We start from the raw sequence: 16,017 nt of genomic DNA, 5'->3' as shown, positions 1-16,017 counted from the left end.
GCTGTTGTGCATAGGGTCGCTATGAGTCGGAAATGACTCCAGGGCACATAACAACAACAACAGCCTATCAGTGTATAAGCACTCCATCATAACTACCTTGCTCTGTGAGATTTAAAAACTCCATCCCATTGTGTAAGGATTTTGTACATGTTTCCTTTTTGACTCTTCATTTTCAGCCTGTTCTTAAGTGGTTGGTGTCAAGTTAACATCCACCACCTGGCAATATCTTCTTAACTCTCCCCACACTTCATAGTCCAAATGAAAGGTCCTCCTCTTGCCACCTGAAGTCCATCTCCTTAATTCCAGTTTTTAATATGAGAATTTTGCCTCTTCTTTTGGAATTAATTCACCTTCCCTTGAAAATTTTCCCTCTTCTCCCCTAGGTAAAACTATGGGACCATATAGATGGAACTCTAAGAAAAGGTTGGGTGGGTTGGTGTTCTTTTTATTTCAAGTGGTATTTAATGTTTTCCTGTTTAATGATAATTATTATTTATGTACTGGCGTAGTTCATGCCAGAAAGTGTACTTTATAGAACTGAATTCCTCTCAGTAGCCTTTTGCTAGTGGTACTATTACCACACCCATTTTACAGATGATATAATAGAGACTCAAAAGTATGTTAATGGAACAAATAAACAGATGGATAGATGGACACAATGAACTGTAAATGGCCTGGGAATCACTAATAAAACACGTAACAACTTTTCCCATCCTGTTTTACATAGCAGACCAACTCAGACTGAGGCTTCAGTGACACGCTTCTGCCCAATATAAGCTGGGATTTAACAACAAAGTAAAGGAATGAATTCTCAATACAAAGGTGTAATTACTTTTGTAAACTCCACTAATGATTTATAGCATAGAGCTTCATCCTAAGTTTCATTCATGGTACTGGTAATAACTCCCAGCCTGAATGAGAAATTCACTGAACCCCTCTGTGAGTCAGTTTCCTCATATACAAAACAGAAATAATGAAGCTTGGTTGTCATTAAGGCTCTTTAAGATCTCTAGATGAAAGGCACCTCATACGTCAAAGACAGATTATTCACCAGTATACTATGAGAGATTCTCAGAGGAAAAGGACCTAGTCATAGGCTGGCGTATCCTCATCAGAAGTAATCGTTTATATATCTATATATATGAATGAGAAGAGTGGTCTCAAAAGTTGCCCAAGATCTGGTTCTGCCAGTTTGACAGGAGAACTTGATGTCATGCCTAGCAATCTTATTTTCCTCATTAGTGAGATGGAAATAGCCACAGAATGCCTCATATGGTTGTTCTACTGAAAAACCTTGGAAGACGCTCTCCTCCTGGTTCAGCCCATTAAGTTCAGCTCATTATGCAGATTTAACTCAAGAATTGTACTTTTTTTTAGATACAAAGAATAATTGAGCATAGAAGTAGCAAAAAAGATTGTTGTTTAAACAGATACTTATTGCTTATCAAATGACTGAATGATTGAATGCACATGTAAGCGGAAATTGTAATCAATTGTCGTTCAAGAAACATTTCAAACACCCAAAGAGTTTCACAGATAAAATACCATGAGTGCTTAGAGCATCTTGGAGCAAGAGATGTCCTCTAGCAAAGGGATCTGAAAAATAAATGGCATTTGATTAAAGTGGATCCTTGGGGTTTGGTAAAAATTAAATGACAAGAAAAAGATGATCCTTCAAAACAAAGGCAAGCATGGGAAATAAGTAATGAGTAGAGGAAAAAGTGTCTAAACCTCTGTCAGCACAGGGCAACATACTCTTCAGGAGAAAGATGGGCAGTCTCCACTGTAGCTATAGCATCAGAAGCCTAATGGCGTGCACTATGAGTTAGAATTGGCTCTGAGAGAATTAGAGTACACGAGTTGTTAAAAAGATCTGTTGAAGCTAAAACAGGTAACCCACTGAGTCTGTACTGGTGTGTCTGATGACACATACACCACTACTATCTTCTATTTGTTGTGTGCGGTTGATCCCTTTCTAACTCAGTCAGTCCCATAGGACAGAATTGGACTGCCACATAGAGTTTACTAAATGCAGAGCACTATGTCTTTCCTCCTTCAGAGGGCTGGTGGATTTGAACTGACAAACATTTTGGTTAGCAATTGAGTGATTTAACCATTATACCAGCAGGGCTCCAGTTGCTGTTCTCTAGAACTCACTGTAATTGTAATTGGCATTGGGGACCATCCAGTTCTTTGCAGGTCTGCTGTCCCCTGATTCTGTAGCCCTGTGTAGTAGGCATTAGGAAAGCTTTCATCACTTTTAGGAATGACAGTGTTAAGACTTGGGAATGAGTCAACAGCAACAGTGTTACAAAGGGGAAGGAGGCCAGTTTGGGGGATATTTTAATACTGTACAAGCTATCATTAGTAAATTAGGTGACTTTTGATCATGATTATATAAAAACTTATGAAACAGACAAAGAAGAAAACTGTAGCTCAAGTGTTTGGTCATTAGGAATACAGGGATAATACTTAGTTTCCACAAAAACCTGCCTTATTGTGAAATGAGGAACCACTTTTAACTTCCTGGCCTTTAGAGTGGTAATTTAATTGATACTGTTGCTCTTGTAATATTCCATTTGCTTCTTGAGCCTCTTTTTAAAACAGTCTGTGCTCTCATGGAGTGAACACAGAGGAAGACAGTTTGCAGAGCTCATCAACGCCCACCTCTGCGGACTAGCAGCCAGACTTAGTCATAAAGCACCTGCATTACAGACGGAGAAGCCTTATTCCTGTCCTAGCTCTCTGTCCCTTTCTGGCTGTGTGACCTCAGGCAAATTAACTCAGTCCCTGAGTTTCCATTTCTCTTAGGCCTTTTATGAGGTTCATGTGGGCTTCTTGTTGTTATGCACTGTCAAATTGGAGCTGACTCATGGCTGACCCCTCACCAGGTTTCCAGAGGCTGTAAGGGAGGAGATCGCCCACCTTTCTCTCACAGAACAGCTACTAGATTCAAAACACATGCCTCTGAGTTTGTAGTGAGACTCCTTACCTCTAAGTGATATTGAACAAGTAATGATAACTAGTTGGTGATAAAGAACAAAAACAACCACCCAGTTGTGTGTCCCTTGGTGGTCCAAAAGGTTAAAGTTGTTCAATTGCTCATCAATGGACTGAAAGTTTGAATATACCCAGGGATGCTGAGAATAAAGACCTAGAAATGTACTTCAAAAACACCAGCCATGGTAAAGCCTATGGAGCTTAGTTCTACTCTGACAACCATGAGATTACCATGAGTTGGAATTAACTCAACAGCTACTGATAATATATTCTCTATATGAGAGATTAAGCCATACTCCATTTTCATGCTCAATGACTCAAGCTGGAGTCATTCTGGTGGCAAATGAAAGTGGATAATTCCTGTGAACTCTTCTTAAAGTCTGTGAATTAATTTTCTTTTATTTTTGATTCTTATTGACTATTGGAGGAGACAGATATGAAACAAATACATAATTACAACTGTAGTAAGTACTGTTGTGGTTGTGTACTATAGGGTCCGAACCGACCTATAGGTGACCCTCTGGCGGGTTTTCAGAGTTAATCACATGGGAAGAGATTGTCCATCCTTTTCCACTGCAGCAGCTGGTGGCCTCCAACTGCGTGCCCGCAAGATTGCAGCACAGCTTCTTGCCACTAGGCCACCAGAGCTCCAGGGTAGAAGGGAATTCTTATGGTTGTAGGTGGGGCAAGGGTGGCGCACTAGTCTGTAAACAAAGAAAAATTTAAGAAAAAGTAATAATTCTGACAAGATTTGAAAGGATAAGAGTTGAACAAAAAGAGATTGAGGAAAAAAGACGGTCCCAGGTAGACAATAACCAGAAGAGTAGCTTTCCAAAGTACTGTCATGTCACAATAGATTGCTTCGTCTTTATGCCAGCTACACTGTGATTCATTAATAAAGGACACTGGTGAGAGGAAACAATTGGAATTTATCTTAAATTCCATGGTTTTTATTCTACCTTTCCAATAACAGTTAATATTCACAGAGCTTTCTGTAACTGTTTTTCTAAGTATGTTTTAATAGTGATTATTGGGAGCAGGTGAAACTAAATGCCCCTGCTCAAATTACTGTTGACCAAAGACTCCTTTATCTCCCTGAACTGAAGCAGCAGAGCCTTATGAGGGGAAGGAATGTGGACACGTGTGCCTCAGGTTCAACTCTGTGACTGTGGGCAAGTCACTCAGGCCTGTTGTGTAAAAGTCACACTTTTACAGAGGTGATCCAGTATTAAAATAAGAAAAGGTTTGTGAAGAGACTGTACCAAAGTCTTTTTGCTTACTTGGTGCTCTAGTTCTAGTTCTCTGCTCTTCTAGTTCCCAGATGAGTCCTGAAGATGAGGGATTAGGCGGGTGGGAGTGGGGACGAAGAAGAACAGCATCCAAGATGACATTCAGGTTTCATTGAGCTTCATTGGTGAAGGGAAAAAATGCAAATTCAAAAAATCCCTAATTATTGCATATCAGTGATAGAAGTTTATTTGCAATGCATGAAAATGTTTACATGCAATGCATCAAAACTGACACCTAGGGGAGCTCTGGTGGCCTAGTGGCAAGGAGCTGCAACTACAATCCCAGAGGCACACGGTTCGAATCCACCAGATGCTCTGCCGGGAAAAGGAGGGACAATCTCCTCCTGTACCAGTCAGATCTGATTTGACGGTACACTCACACAAAAATAAAATAAATAAAAAAACCTGACACCTAGCTGACCCTCCAGCAGATTTTCAGAGGCTGTGAATCCCACAGGAAGAGATCCACCAGGCCACTAGAGTTCCCTAGATAAAAATGAACAAGGTTAAAAACAAGAAGCAACTATCCTACCATTTGCTTTTGTAGGATTTCAGTTTTGTCATTTCTCAGGAAACTTCAGAAAGAAAAAAATTGATTAGAACAACACCTCAGGAGTTGAGAACCTATGACCACAGTCTTGAAATCTTTCTATTTTGTATTGACATTCTCACTGACAGTGTTTAAATAGGGGCTGGGCTTTTATACACACGATCATTGTTTGCTGTAGCTCAGCACGGCCTAAGAGAGAAGGTCATTCAAACGTCAACATTTATCTCCCTGATACAGTGAAGGAGAGAACCCCAAGCAAAAGGAAAGAGATAAGCTCTGTTTTCAGCAGACCCATCACTTCTTTCAGACAAGGCGTGCTGGGATTTTGCAGCCCTGAATTGTGAGCTAGGAAAAGCTCAGCAGAATGTAGAGCGTCCAGAAGCCAGACACCTGCATCAGACTTGATAATATGTTTACATTATGTTGTTGCAAGAGGCATGAATTCCTCGAGCTCTGGAGCTCCGTATCAGCACTCAAATATAATCCAGGTTTTCATTCCAAAACAGCATGAAAGTATCTTAGAGATCATCAGTGCTGCTTTCCAAATGTCTCAGACAATAAATACAGACTACCATGGAGAACTCTGTGGCAGTATCCCTTGGTATAAGGCACGGTGGTGTCTAGTGGAGCTCTTTACCAATCAGTGGACTATGACTGGCACTGAGAGAAACCCCAACATGTGAGACAAGGCCATTCATTGTCCTCATGATTTGGGAGGAAAATGAGGCATATAAACCACCTTAGTATATGAATGTTTGTGCTTTGGCCAAAAGGTCAGTGATTTGAAACCATCTTTAGAGAGACAATTTGTGTCAGTCTTTCAAGCACCCTGAAAAACCTACAACCAGGAGAGGAGAAAATAGATGAATGGGGCCATCTAAGAATAAAATCCCTCTGCGCATCCAAAAACTTCTCCAACAGGGTATAAAGGAAAGCCACAGACTGGGAAAACATATTTGGTAATGACATGTCAGATAAGGAACTTATATCTAAAATTAATAGAATACTCGAGCATCACAACCCAACTGCAAAATAGGCAAAGGATATGAACAGACACTTTACCAAAGAAGACATTCAGATGGCAAACAAACACGTGAAGACGTGATCAAAATCCCTAGCTCTAAAAGAGATACAAATTAAAACAACTATGAGATATCATCTCACCCCAGTAAGAATAGCAAAATTCAACAGAGCAGCTAACAGCAGATGCTGGCGAAGTTGTGGAGAAACTGGAGCCCTTATTCACTGTTGGTGAGAGTGTAAAATGGTGCAATCACCATGGAAGGCAGTATGGCACTTTCTCAAAAGCTGGAAAAAGAAATACCATTTGACCCAGAAATTCCAATACTGGGAATATACCCTAAAGAAACCAGAACTGCCACCCTAGCAGATGTATGCATACCCATGTTTGTTCACAATAGCAAGGAACTGGAAAAAACCCAAGTGCCCATTAACAAATGAATGGATAGAGAAGTGTGGTATATTCACAAAATGGAATACTATGCTACATTGAAAAACAAGGAACTCATGAAATATTATCTAAAATGGGTGACCCTGGAGGACATTATCCTGAGTGAAATATCTCAGCACAGAAGGACAAATACTGCATAGTGCCTCTGTTGAAAAACGAGACTGACATTGGGGTTGGAAGAACCTAAGAAAAGAGGGGATAAATAGTGTATACTGTGTTGAAATAGATGAGGGAGAGAACTGTTTACAAGGAATATAGGATTATGTATTATTTTCATGATAAGATTACAAAAAAACTGGTGGCCTAGTGGCAAGAAACTGCACTGCAATCCCAGAGGTACATGGTTTGAATCCACCAGATGCTCTGCTGGAGAAGGAGGGGCAATCTCCTCCTGTACCAGTAAGATCTGATTTGACAGTACACACAAAAAAAATAATAAAATAAAAATTAAAAAAATAAAGGTTACAGAAAAAGAAATGCATAGCCAAGTGGAGGACTGTCGATGAGGGAGGGGAGATTGCATAACAATGAAAGAATTTTTTTTTCTTCGAAGAGAAAAATGACTGGCAGGGAGGGGTGGACAGGGAGAAAAATGTGCAAAAATGCATGAATGTGGGAAATTAAATGGAAAAGTATGCTTTAAAATGTTATATTTGTTGCATTAAAATCATTAATAATTTTTTTTAAATATTTACGTCTTTGAGATCCCCATGAGGCAGTTTTACTCTCTCTTACAGGGTTACTGTGGGAGACAGATGGACAATTTTTTCCAGCCCAATTTGCTGTTAGCCATACCTGGCCCTCCAAGGGGTTTTCAGGGGCAGTAAATCACGTGATTGTGAAGATTACCCATCTTTCTTCCTCGGAGCAGCTGGTAGATTCAAACCACTAGCCTTTGGATTGGCAACACAACTCCTTATCACTCAGCCCCCAATGTGATTCGCAGCCTCAGAAAACCTACTGAAGGGTCAACTATGAGTCAGTTCTGGTTCACCAGCAATAAACAACAGCAGCATAGGGCCACTAATAGGAATGCTGGTGGCATAGTGTGCTGTGTGTCAGGATACCAACTGTAAGATTGAGGGTTGGAATCCACTAGCTGCTCCAAGGAGAGAGACAGGCAGCCTCCTCATGTAAAGATTTACAGCCCCAGAAACCCAACAGAAGGTCGATGAATCAATTTGATGTGAATCAATTTGACAGCACTGTGTATAAGGTCACTATGAATTGGAATCAACTTAGGACATCGAGTGTGGTTTTGTTTTTCAAATTACAAACACCAGTTTATTTACTGACTGAACAAAGGATTTACTAGATGAAAGAACATAGAAATGTAAGTTCAAATTCTTTGTCTTCCTTTAATTCTGTATGTTGCTATTGTTGTGTACCATAAAGTCAGAACCGACCCATAGCTGATCCTCTGGTGGGTTTTCAGAGGCAATTAATTACACAGGAGGAGATTGCCCATCTGGCTCCTGTGGCCTCGAACCATGTGCCTTCGGGCTTGCAGTGCAGGTTCTTGCCACTAAGCCACCAAAGCTCCCTTTAATTCTGTATACGTCTCTAAGAAAACGTCTTTCATGGAAATCACCTGAGTCAATTGCATGTCTGTTTGCCATTGAGTCAATTTTGATTCATAATGAGCCCAAAGAACTGAACTGTCCCATAGGATTTCCAAGGCCATAAATCTTTACAGAAGCATACCTCCTCATCAGTCTACCCCAGAGCAGCTCATGGTTTCAAACCATGGATCTAGCAGAGTGTTTAACAGCTGTGCCACCAGGGCTCCCAGATCAAGAAGCAGGAAATTTGAGTTTCAATTTTTCCATTTGTTAAGCGTGTGATCTCAGCAAAATTGTTTTCTCATTCTATGCCTCTGCTTCCTCTTCTATCAAACAGAAGAGATAGACTTCTTAATCCCTAACGGCTCATGTAGCTTGGACGACCCACAGGGTACTAAGCCCCAAGACAAATGGACAATTTAAATTGGAAAAGACAGGAAAGAAGCAGGGACTCCAAAAACATAATAAGTTTTTAAAAACAAGATAGGTATTCCAATAGTGTGAAGATTGGAGAGAGTTGGGAAGAAAAAGAGATCTGTCTATTCTGGTGACCAAGAATAGACATCTGCTCAGAACAGGGGTTTGCCATATAGGATATAAGGGGGTGACAGGGAGAGCAGGGGCTATAGGCTGGGGCATGATTTTTAAGGACTTTCACTAATATAGTTCAGGAGGGCCTGGGACTTCCTCAAGGACCGGAAGGTAATGAAGAATGAAGCTTCCAGCTGCTTCTGCTCATCCCATTGAAAACTGCTTTCCACATCTTCTCCTCACGGTAGTTGCCTTCTGATTGAACAGGAGTTTATTGGATGAGGAACCATCATTGATAAGGGATATTTTTGGCACAGTTCAAATCTTGGCAATGGGCTTTCCCCTGTCATTATCCTCTTTGCATTTTAAAATTTGTTGTTTACAGCAAAGTGGGATGGAGGATGGAGGAAGGCAACTAAAAACAAAGGATTTTTGTATTATTGTGAAAATATAAATCCTAGGCTTGGCAGCACCATGATAGATAGAGAAGAGATATTTAACAATTTCAACTTGCTGTGCTCCACAATCAGCACTCTCGGCACCAGCAGTCAGGAAATAAAAAAATTAATTGCATTGGGAAAAATCTGCTGTCAGGACCACTCCAGATTGCTGAGGAGCATAATGTCAGTATAGAGACTAAGGTGTGCCTGATCCAGGCCATGGTCATTGCAATTACTTGCTGTGCATCAGAAAGCTGGACAATGACTAATGATGACAGAAGAAGAATTGATCCCTTTGAGTTGTGATGCTTGAGAAGAGTTTGGCCACTAGAAGAACAAATGGGTGTGCATTGGAGAAGTTAAAACCAAGTTTTTCCTTGGAGGGAAGGATTTTGAAGCTCTGTCTCATATATTTTGGGACCATGGCCAGGAGGTACTGTTCGTTAGAGAAAGACATCATGCTTGGTAGGGTGGAGGAACTGCACACAAGAGGAAGAGCGCAGACAAGATGGATTAATAGAGTAACTAGAGTACTGGGAGTAGGTGTATCTGAGTCAGTGAGTCTGGCTCAGAATAGGCCAGGGTTCAGAGCTGTTGTACATATGGTCACTATGAGTTACAGATGACTTGGTGATACATAACAACAATAGGGTGGCCTAGTGGCAAGAACCTGCACTACAATCCTGAAGGCACGCAGTTGAAGTCCACCAGCTGCTCCTTGGGAGAAGAATGGGCAATTTACTCCCAGTGAGACTGACTGCCCCTGAAAACCCACTGGAGGGTCAGCTATGCATCAGTTCTGACTTGAAGGTAAAATAAACAACAACAACAGGGGCAAGGAAGTATGTGTTGAGCCAAAATATTACCCTGGAGCTTCCTAGGCATCAAAGAACTTTAATTCTGATATTTCAAAATACTGTTGTTGTTGTTGTTGTTGTTATGTGCCCTCGAGTCATTTGCGACTCATAGTGACCCTATGTACAACAGCCCTAAACCCTGCTCTATCCTGTGCCAATCACATTGCCTCTGACACACCCATCCCGATTACCCCAGTCACTGAATCAATCCACCTCACAGAGGGTCTTCCCCTCCTGCGCTGTCCTTCTACTCTACCCAGCATGATGTCCCTCTCTAAAGACCTGTCTCTCCTTACAACATGTCCAAAGTATGTCAGACGAAGCCCCAGAATCCTTGCCTCCAAGGAGCAGCCTGGTTTAATCCTTTCTATGATGAATCTGTTTGTTTTCTTGGCAGTCCATGGTACATTCAATACTCTTCTCCAGCACCACAGCTCAAAGGCGTCAATTCTCCTTCTGTCCTCCCTACTCATTGTCCAAGTCTCTGATGCATAACAAGTGATTGCAAAAACCATGGCCTGTATCAGGCGGACCTAAGTCTCCAGAGAGACACTGTTGCTCTTGAGTATTTTGGAGAGGTTCCTAACTGCAGACTTTCCCATCGCAATACCTTTTTTATTTCCTGGCTACTGGTGCCAAGAGTGTTGACCGTGGAGCCGAGCAAACTGAAGCTGTGAACAATCTCAATCTCTTCGCCATCCATCCTGATGCTACCGATTGGTCCAGTGGTGAGAATTTTTGTCTTCTTGACATTGAGCCTCAGTCCATATTGAAGGCTGCAGTCCTTGACCCTATGCAGTAAGTGCATGAGATCCTCCTCAGTTTCAGTGAGCAAGGTTGTGTCATCTGCATAACGCAGACAGTGGCCTTTTCTTTTCCTCAAATATATAATAATTTTAAAATATAGGGTAGTATTTTGAATAAAAATACTACATTATATTTTAAAATTATTACATATTTGAGGAAAAAAACTACTAAACCTGCAATAAGAGCAACTATACAAAGCTACTGTAAGTCATAGGAAGCTGTTGGAGAAATAACCCACTAAATGAGTTTAGGCTTGTCCCTTCCCTTCCTAGCTCTCAGTTCCCCCATGTGTCAAATGAAGGAGTTTGACCTAATAGTGGGCTCTGGAAACCTTCCTGACCTCACAGGTCCTGGCGCTCCATTTCACTGTTCCTTTCCCATCTGTCAAGACAGTCATTCCTGGGAGGACACCGGAGCACTGGAATGGCTCTGCTTTCAGCTCCTCTGATCTCTGTCCCCTACGTGGCCTCTCAGAGCTCAGGAGGTGGAGAACTGAGGCAGCTGCCCGCTTGACTCTGGCACATTTTCTGGCTTTGGCGAGAGATGAAAAGGATTGAGCACCAGCCTGTAATAGAGCTGAGCCTCTAGGAAAGAGGTCATCTAGACGGATGCCTGCTTCATTGTCACTGCTGGGACCGACCCATCACCTGTCACTGATGCTCACCAGAATGGCCCCCCAACCACTTGACTAGCCTCCAGCCTTCCCCTTGAGCCCATACCGCACCCAGCTCCAAAGATGTCATTCCCAAATGCTGCTTAGCTGTTTGTGGAATTTACCACCTCAGAAATGTTAATGGCATCCTTTTATCGAGAGACAGTGGTGTGTGGCCCAAGAATATCCCAAGTGGCACCTGAACTGAGAGAGGCTTCTCTGAAATAAGGAGATGCCATTACTTGTATCTGAGAAATGCTAAAGGCTGCTTAACTTCCTCTTGCAAGACCTAGGGCTCCAAGTAGTGTAGGAAAGTAACTAGTTCAGTCTCACTGAGGCCATTTCAAAATAATATTGGACCAAGGAAGGGTTTTAAATAGTATCCAATGTTCTATAGATGAAGTCCAAACTTCCTAGTATCTGGCTAAGACTCACCTTTGCCTGATCCTTGGCACCTTTCTGGTCTCAGTTCCCACTGCTCCTTTGCATAACCTCAAATTCAGCCTCGATGAATTGATAATTGATATTTTAATTTTGCTCTTACTGCAAAAATACCAATCTTCATAAGGAATGAGAAAAACTAAACAGAAGCTTTAGCAAAAATATTACCTTGAGTGAGTCTAGATTTCAGATAAAAAGCACCTGAAAATTTAAAGTATACTAATTATTCTTTCATTTTAAAAGCCAATGGTCAGGGAGCTCTACTGGCAGAAGCTGTGCTGCAATCCTGAAGGCTTGTGGTTTGAATCCACCAGATGCTCTGCTGGAGAAGGAAGGGCAATCTCCTCCTCTGCCAATCGGATCTGACTCGACCGTACACAACAAGAAAAAAAATTTTTAAAAAGCTAATGGTCTACAATCTTTTTTTAAATATATATACCGGTTTCTTTACAAAGTTCAAATATATTTTTTTTACAATATATTCCATTTCCTTCACCCACCCACCTCCATCAAATTGTGAGACCCTATGACTAACACACACACACACACATACACACACCCCTTGCCCATCTTCACCTCTTTGCTTTCACCCTCCCTTGGATCCTCATATTCATAATACAATAATGGTTTTATACAGTATTTGTCCTTATGGGACTGAGTTCACTCATCATAATGCGCTTCAGTCCCTCCCAAGTTAGGTAATAATTTACAGAATCATTGCTCCTGCATGCTGCATAGTATTCCATTGTGTGAATGTACCATAATTTCTCAATCCATTCAATTGTGCTTCGACATCTGGACTGTTTCCAAGTTCTTGCAATGGTGCATAACATTGCTATGAACATTGGAGTACAGGTTTCTGTTTGTGCCTCAGTTCTCATTTTCTCAGGGTATATTCCAAGCAGTGGAATATAGACTTTTATGTTCAACTTTTAGGAAGCGCCAAATTGCCTTCCAAAGTGGTTGTACCATTGTACAATCCCACCAACAATGTATAAAAGTTCCTTTCTTACCACATCCTTGCCAACATTTATTACTTGCTGTCCTGTTAATTTTTGCCACTGATACTGAAGAGAGATGATATCTCATTGTGGTTTTGATGTGTATCTCTCTTATTGCCAGTAATTTTGAGCAATTCTTCATGTGTGTGTTGGACATACAAATATCTCCCTCTTTCAAAAATTTTTCCCTATCTTTTTCCCATTTTGTAATTGGTTGTCAGTCTTTCTTTTGTGGAGACCCAGCAGTATTCTGTAAACTTTCGTTATGAGACTCTTGTCTGAGATGATATTGCCAAATGTTTATGCCCATTTGGTAGGTTTTCTTTTCACCCTGTTGGAAAAAGTTTTTGATAAGCACAGTAATTTAACCTTTAGAAGTTCTCATTAACCAATTTTATGGTCTTCAGATTGTGCATTTCTGGCTGTATTTGGCAGTCTCTTTATACCATAGACTAAGCTTTCTAGGCTTGATCCCAGTCTGTCTCTTACGAACTTTAGGGTTTTGGGCTTTACTCCCAGCTCTCTGATTCATCTTGAGTTGATTTTTGTGTGTGGTGTAAGATGTGGATCCTGTTTCAGCTTTCTGCAGATAGTAGTCCAGTTTTGCCAGCACCATTTGTTTAAGAGGTTGTCATTTCCCCATTTGATAGGTTTTATTTCCTTGTTGAATATCAGTTGGCCATAAATAGCTGGGTCTATTTCTGGGTTCTCAATTCTGTTTCATTGGCCTATGTGCCTGTTATTGTACCAGTACCATGCTGTTTTGGTTACTACTACAATTGTGCTGATTACACAGAATTGTTCTAGTTGAATTATTGGATCTAACAGATGATTTTGAAAGTTGGTGTACTTCTACTAACTCAGAATGTGTAAAGCAGCTGTTGTTCAAATTTGATTTACGCATTTGCTGATGTTAGTTGTTATTAAATCAATTTGAATAAAAATATAAAAACCAACATTCAAAAAATTTTTCTGTTTTCAGGGCTTTGCACATGCCATTCTGTCCAATTTTCAAAAATCTTCTGTTTCTTTACCTATGAAAAGCCTAGTCGTCCTTCAAAGCTGTATCACTCCTGTGGTCACTCCCAAATTCCACACTAGGAATTTGTTACTTATTACTCGGTGTTTTTAAAACACTTTTCATAAACCTCTAAAATACTTCCATTTTTATTTTTTCTGTTATCGATACTAATAACAATAATGCATTGCTATGGAGTTGATTCCAATGACACTCCCTCAGGTTTCCAAGGTTGTTTATTTGAATAAAAGGAGAGTCACTGCCCATTTTTCTCCCTTGGAGAAGCTGATGGATTCAAACCATTGATCTTTCAATTAGCAAACATCAGGTCTTCTTTAATAAAAAGAGCTATTTTTTCTTGGCACCTCTCTGAGCTGGTTATGGGTCGTATAGAAAAGGCATACTGATTAAAACAATAAAGACCATTCTAGTCTTCTGTGCTCTGGATGTCCTCCCTTTTCCTGGGAGCCTCCTTTCTCTGAAGAAACTGGTAGCTCTGTGCTGTGCCTCTTTCAGCCTCATAGGAAGAACTCAGAAATTTACTTACCTCCTATCAATATCTTCTGGTGAAATCAGAAAGAATATCGCTCTAACCCCTAAAATGAGAGAACAGAAGGCATTAATTGGCAATCAATACTTCTCAAGTTAGGTTTCAATTATTTGGCATTAAGGTTCAGAAAGAAAACTGAGAGCAAGAAAATTGGTCTATGTATATGCATTATGGAGTAAGCATACCAGCTGTCATAAAATCTCATAATTTTAAGTCTTTATTCAACTCCTTTTTTTTTTTCTCCTGGGCCCAGTCCTCACAAACCAATGGCACCTTAGGAAGACAGATGAAAAGCAGAGTTCTTGAACTTCAACTGTCTCAACCTCTGTGCACTACTACAGTCCAGCATTGTTATCCACAGAAATATTTGAGTTTTCAAGAAAGCGATAAACTATCTTGCTGTTCCCAGAGACACATGTCTAAGCTATTTGGGGTAATTTTCTTCTTAAAAGGTTAAGTTTTGCTCAGAAGGTTAACATTTCCACCAAGAGACCCTCAGAGTTCACTCCTCTTGACAGGTTTCATTCAAATATTCTCTTCACAAGCACTTTGTTATAAATCTCAATTCCACTCCTGGCACTCCCTAGCTTTCTGTCCTATAATATTTTCCTTGTTATCAATTTATAACTTAATATAAAATGGTATTTAGTTCTTACTTATGCTTTGAGTCTCTCCCACCCACAGACGATCTCCATGAAGGTGGGGGTTTTGTCTGTTTTATTCACTACTGTGTTAGAGGCAAACTGTACTAAGTGCCTAGATGTTCACTCTTTTTTGAACAAAATTACAAACAAATAAGTTATTTGGAAAGTGCATTTATTTTTTTCAAAGTTTTCTTATTCCTTTTTAGATTTTATTTTAATAATTTTAATGAACATGCACAGAGATTTTGGATTTCCATTCATTCATTGTTGCACTTTTCTCCCTGCCAGACTCTCCACCCCACCCCATTCTCCCCTACCCCACAGTGCACTCCTCTCTTTGAAAAGTAAAAGAAATTCTCTCTCCCTGGTACACAATCTCCCCACACCCTTACCACACCCCCAAGTACACTCCACTATGCAACCTTAATTGTGGACTCTTGTAATAACTATAGTACCCTATCATATATGGCTTTTAAATTATTCTCTCCCTCATCTGTTTCAATGCAGTATATACAATTTATCCAGTTTTTCTCAGTCTTACCCCAACCCTGATATCAGTCCCATTTTACAGCAGTGGCAGCATGCAGTGTTTGTCCTTTTGTGACTGAGAGATATTTCACTCAGTCTGATGTCCTCCAGGGTCACCCATTTTGAATAATATTGCATGAGTTCCTTGTTTTTCAATGCAGCGTAGTATTTCACTGTATGAATATACCAGAGCTTCTCTATCCATTCGTTTGTTGATGGGCACCTGGGTTGTTTCCAACTCCTTGCTATTGTGAATAAAGCCGCAATAAACATGGGTGTGCATATATCTGTTTGGATGTCAGTTATGGTCTCTTTGGGGTATATTCCCAGTAGTGGAATTGCTGGGTCAAATGGTATCTCTATTTGCAACTTTTTGAGAAAGCGCCATACCACCTTCCACAGTGGTTGCACCATTTTACACTCCCACCAACAGTGAATCAGGGTTCCAGTTTCTCCATGACCTCACCAGCATTTGTTGCTTGCTGTTCTGTTAAATTTTGCTATTCTGACTGGGGTGAGATGATATCTCATAGTTGTTTTGATTTGCATCTCTCTTAGAGCTAGGGATTTTGATCACGTCTTCACGTGTTTGTTCGCCATCTGAATGTCTTCTTTGGTGAAGTGTCTGATCATATCCTGTGCCCATTTTTCTATTGAATTATTTACCTTTATCTTG

This window comes from Elephantulus edwardii, unplaced genomic scaffold, assembly GCF_000299155.1.
Source record: "Elephantulus edwardii isolate Elephantulus edwardi_28Jun2011 unplaced genomic scaffold, EleEdw1.0 scaffold00009, whole genome shotgun sequence".
Lineage (NCBI taxonomy): Eukaryota > Metazoa > Chordata > Mammalia > Macroscelidea > Macroscelididae > Elephantulus > Elephantulus edwardii.
This window is presented reverse-complemented; position numbering follows the sequence as displayed.